The following is a 6,023-nucleotide window of genomic DNA, read 5'->3' as shown; positions in this document are numbered from 1 at the left end:
TTGCTCCTCAGGCTCTAAAATCTCTAAAGGTAAATAAATGCCGGAGCCTCAGACTTTTTAAAAAATTATTAATTCACAGAAATTTCCTGTTTATTCTTCAACTTTTTTTTCTCATAGACCACCTGTAAACAAAAATTCTTATATTTACTGGCTTTGATGACAGCACAGTGCTAGGACTCAGATTTTTGATGGGTGAAAGTCATTCGTGTCTTCAGTAGTTAGTTTTCAGTATCTGCTTCTATTCATAGAATATTCATTCACATAAACATTGAAACCAAAGATGTAATTGAATAAAGTCTGAATAATTAGTTATGTAGATGTGAGCTATGCTAACTTATATCAGCAGATGGAGCAGCTATAAATTCATTTATCAGTTAAAATTTAAATCATTTTAGTTTCTGAAATGGAAACAAATGAGCAGTTCACTTTGTACGACTGCTTTTCTTTTTTGAATGTTTATAATTGCTTCCCCACATAAAATACTGTGTAACCACATTCAGCTAATGCTATGCTAACTGGAAACCCATGAACTACCTACCACTACTTTAATTAGAAAATAATGGCATTGGTCTTCTGAGTTTTGGCTTCTTTATCTGTTAATAATAGAAAAGATTCACTCTAATAAACTGTGATTGTCTTTTCAAGCAAACACCAGCCTTAGAAGCTGCTTTTAAGCTCCCATCATCCTCTGTTTTCCTCCATCAGTTACTGACAGTAATAAATAAGTAAGATAACCTGACACACTGAGCGAGTCCAGGCAGGATTTGGACTGCAGCGGATTTTGACATTAGATTTCTCTGTGCAGAGTTGAAATAATAGATCTGCAGTGGGGATTAAACTCGAGGCTTTCAGCTTTGATATCGTGCTATTTTTACACTGAGAACAACCAGCCTTCTGCTGCCTCTTTAATCTCATGAAAACTCAGCTCGCTCCACTGTTCGGCTGGTTTTTGAGGACCAGCTCACATATCAACAGGCAGGGGAACTGAAAATTACATAGCATTAGGTGGTGTAAGTTGGGGCAGTCACATTATAAAGATTACCAAAAGAATCTGCAGGCTACAGAGCTACTGTCCATGGCTCCAGCTTTGAGCCCAGCAGTACTGTGGCAGATAGATTAATATGACGTCGGCCCACATTTTGCAGCTCTAGTAGCGTCAGCTCTTCTAGGAAGGCTTTCCTCAAGGTTTAGGAGTGTTTATGGGAATTTTGGACCATTCTTTAAGAAAAGCATGTGACGTCAGACTCTAAGGTTGGCTGCAGTCTCTGTTCTAATTCATCCCAAATATCTTCTGTTGGGTTGAAGTCACAACTCTGTGCAGGCCAGTCAAGTTCTTCCACATCAAACTCCCTCATCCATGTCTTTATGAACCTTTCTTTGTGCACTGGTGCGCAGTGGTGTTGGAACAGGAAGAGCCCATCCCCAAACTGTTCCCAGAAAGTCTGGAGCATGAAGTTGTCCAAAATGTCTTGGTATGCTGAAGTTATACGAGTTCCTTTCACTGAAACTAAGGCCCCGAGCCCAACTCCTGAACCCCACCTGAGACTTTACACTTGGCACAATGCAGTCAGATAAGTACCGCTGCCTCTGCAACCACCAAACCCAGACTCATCCATCGGATTGTCAGACAGAGAAGTGCAAACTGTCTCTCCAGAGAACACGTCCCCACTCCTCTCTAGTCCAGTGGCAGCGTGCCGTACACCACTGCCCATGCTTTGGTGATGTAAGGCTTGGATGCAGCTGCTGGACTATGGAAACCCATTTCATGAAGTTCTCTGTTTACTGGTTTTGAGCTAATCTGAAAGCCACATGATTTTGGACCTCTGCACACTATGTTCTCTGTGATTTTATGTGTCTACCACTTTGTGGCTGAATTGCTGTCTTTCCTAAATCGCTTCAACCTTTTTATGACACCAGTTCACCGTGTAATATTTAGTAGCAAGGACATTTCCTTTTTTTTTGTTTTCTTGTTTTTTGGCCTGTCCCGTTTGGCTCTTTTGCCATCAGAATTGTTGTCTAAAGGCAAAGAAAGATGCCCAACGGATTTACTTTACCAAACTGACCATCCCAGCCTTGCCATAATGGTCCATTTGATTCACCTTTTATTGTTTATTTTATTTTCACTTACTGAATACGGGACAGACTTGACTGGAGGAAAGAAAGAGGGAAAGAGAAACAGCTGAGAAGAGGGACGGGGGAGAAGGGCAAAAGACAAAAACCAACAGAACGGGCAGAGAAAAAAATGCATATATCAATCACCTGGATCACCTGCTGAGAAAGAAAAAAGAAAGCAAGCAGAAGAGAACAAGACTAATAGAATAAACAACATCACAATGATATATGGGAATATGACAGTAAATACTAAATATTAAACATTATTGTGCAGCACATAAGATCAACAGAACACAGTGTGCTTTGAGGTAGGAGCCAAAAAGGGTGTAGTTTGTGGGTGTGATCACCCGTGTGTACACCTGTGGGCCTGGACGCGCTTGTTTTTTGTTTTTTTTAAAAGGTTCCTTCATGTAATAATCTGCTAGAGGGTGTGGGGGGGCCACAGCCCCGTCCTCCAGGGCGTGAGGCAGGTATGGAGGAGATCAAAACTCCAGACATCCAGAGGCCCCCAGAACACAAGAGACCAAGGAAGACCAACAGAGGGGCAGCTGCGCCACTGTCCCAGAAAGAGCTGAGGAGAGTCCCAGATGAGGGCTCACTCAGCAGCCGCGGAGCAGAAGCCAGGGGGAGTTGCAGTGACGAGCCCGTGAGCTCCGCCGGCAGCCAGCCGTGCCTGAGTGACCGAGCCCCAGGCTGAGAGGCCGGGGGCACCCCACCTCCGAAGTGGCCCGAGCGAGCCCCAGGCTCCAGGCCCCAATAAGCGGCCGCCAAGGAGTGAGCTGGTGTGTACCTGGATGCCCATCCCTGCAAGGACATTTCCTGACTGGACTTGTGACGTCCTATCACTGTACCATGCTTCCTGAGCTCCTGAGAGTGACCGAAAAATGTTTGTAGAAGTGGTCTGCATGCCTAGGTGCTTGACACCTACGGCCATGGAAGTGACTGAAACAGCTCAATTTAGTGGTTTGGATGGGTGAGTGAATACTTTTAGCAGTTTAGCGTAGGTGGATAGTTACATGAGGGATGAATGGATTGACGATCGATCTATGGATAGACAGATGGACAACAGGGATGGCCATGTTAGCAAGTGAGCTTTCAGAAAGAGTAGAAATACTGATATTTATCTTTGTGTCGTATTGATTTTTGTGTATCATATCAAACAAAATGTTCCGAGTTGACTTCAGCGCAGAGAGAAGTCCGTCTTATGGTGTTTGGTTCACTGTCATCCTGTCAGGTTTCCTGTCTTGTTGCCGTCCTGTTGGCTGAGCCCTTTGTGACCCTTTTATAAATAAAGGTTTACGCACAAACTTACTGATAACGCCACACATATCTGTGTAAGCCCTGCACCCATCCACCCATTCAACCGTTCCTACCAGCTGTCTCTCTCGTCTTCATCCCTCCATCCCTCAGCTGTCTGACACAGGAGAGAGGGAATAATTAATAGTTCATTTTCCAGAGTGCTTTGACTTTTTCTTGGAAATGACTAAGACGCCTGCCGAATTCATGACTTTTTCTCTCTGTTGTGTCCGTTCTCTTTTTACCTAAACCATCCTTCCACTCCCGTCCCAACCACCTTTTAAGTTTTACGTTTTTTCATCCATCTCGATGCTCTCTCTTTCTCTCTCCAGTTAATACGCTCTAAACCAGGACAAGTTTGTGTGAAGCCTATTTACTGACTCACACAGCCGCAATAAATCCCTGCAAATGCTGCGCTCACACACAAACACACTGAACCACTGACTCTGAAATGCCTTCTTTAAAAATTCTGTTTTGTTTTTTTGCTCCCTGCTGAACTGATGGACTCAGAAATAACTTTAAAAATATGATCTAAGGGTGAGGATCATATTGCACATAGTGGAAAAGTAATGCAATTTTAGTTTGGGTTAAACTTTAGCTTCTATTTGACGTTATTCATGTCAAGAGCGCCATCACCACCAGGCCTATTTGAGGCCAAAGAAAACAACAAGAAAACATCTCAATCTGGATAAAGGTTTAGGACTTACATTCCTGTAATAACAGTCTCTTTTTCAAAATTGACTCAAAAGCTGTTTCATAGACTGGTGTGGGTTATTGTTTCTTCATCATTTACGCTGGAAAATGACTGGAGACGTTTCCAAAACACGCGACTGGTCTTTAACCTGCCAGCTCCCCTCGTAAAAAGCCAGAGCGACGCATTGTGCCAAGGTGCAAATAGCACAGGTGATAGTCTGGTAAATACACAGAGCGAGTGGCTGGCATGCATCTCTGCTCTGGCCTTTCCACTGCCCTAACTATTCACAGACAATTTAATGCACTGCAAACTGATCTGAAGTGAAACGATCCAGAACCCGCTGAAGTTCAGACTCTCGACTTTAATGAAAAGGGTTGAACAAAGTCATAGCATTAGCTAACACTATTGTTAAGGTATCTATGCATAAGAAGCAGATGATTCCCTGGATGGTGCTTTGCAGTTTATATGGACAGTGGCCCAAAACATGCAGTTGAAGCAACCCGGATAAAGTTAACAGCTATTACTTGATCTCAGTCTTAGTGTTGAAGACGAAACTAAAGGCAAGAGCCACAAACAGCAGACAACAAGAGGCAGACACAAAGGAAACACATGTATCTGAAGACAGTGCTGCATTTTAACAGGATATCCATTAATCATGTTAGTTTGTCCATTTACATTTGGGCCCCTGGGTATAAATGAAATACTCAACAGTTAATGCAACAATGCAGTTTTCCTTTTTAAATCTGTCATGATGGAGTACAGGACCAAAATTAGGAAAATGGTTTTACTGTGCAAACATTTATGGACCATTTCGATTGTAGTTGAACTTTTAAATGCACATTGGCACATAGCATTTGTGCATAGTGTTAATGCCTGCATAATACACTATAAAGTCTGTAAGCACAGACTTAAACAGCTGTCGGACCAACCACAGCGCTCTCATCTCGTCTCCCACATACAGCCCAGTGTATCCCAGAACAATGGGTGGATGCTATAAGCTTATTTTAGTTTGGAAACACAGAGACGCCATGGGAACCCCGAGCTAGTCCCCCCAATCCCTGGCTGTCACTCCAAATGACCCCACAAACACAGACAGAGATCTATATATTAAACCTCCTTTTAATTAAAAGCTAAATTAACTGCAGTGGTTAGAATGAAAACGCAGCAGCAGTGTGCTGATGCTCATGTTGTACATGACTCACAATCCTAAGCTGTATTCTTGAAATAATTTTTCATCATCCAGCCTGAAAAAGTTGGAAAAATATTCGATTTATGTTCAAAGTTTTGTTGTTCTGTGTCACATTTGATTTGATCGACTTAAGCCATGTTTCTATGCGATCTGATTTGTTGTGCACATGTGAAGCAGGCTTCTCTCAGGTCCTCCCGTTATGTCTGTTTATAAAAGTCACTCTACAGTTTGTGGATCAGGAGGATCAGGGACGTGTCTAACAGTCTGCTGCTTTCCACACTACACCTCTCTGCGTAACACAGCCTAATTCAGTCATGTACTTGTAACTGTGGGACACATTAAGTAAAATATCACAGAACAGAGCACCGACCGATATAATCCAGGGCACCTTTACACCCCGCGTTGTACAAATGAGATAAGCTGCTGATGTGTCTGTTGCTTAGTTTCCTGTAAAATAATTTCAGCTGCTTTGCTGGTTCGTTTTCTGTGATTCTTTGAAGCCTAATTAGCCAGCAGCTGCTGCGGCCTGACAGCAAACAGCTGGAGGGGATCGATCCAATCAAAAGATGAGATTAGCCAGACCGCAAATGTATCCGAAACAGTTCAGAAATGACCTTGACCTGAGGTCACAGGCGCACACACAACAATCTCACATCACCTTAGAGAACTTCACAATGACAGACGAGACTCACTAAAACTGAAACTGTCATATTTGTAAGGAAGCCACACACA

This window comes from Haplochromis burtoni, unplaced genomic scaffold, assembly GCF_018398535.1.
Source record: "Haplochromis burtoni strain Fernald_Lab_line unplaced genomic scaffold, NCSU_Asbu1 Contig_211, whole genome shotgun sequence".
Lineage (NCBI taxonomy): Eukaryota > Metazoa > Chordata > Actinopteri > Cichliformes > Cichlidae > Haplochromis > Haplochromis burtoni.
This window is presented reverse-complemented; position numbering follows the sequence as displayed.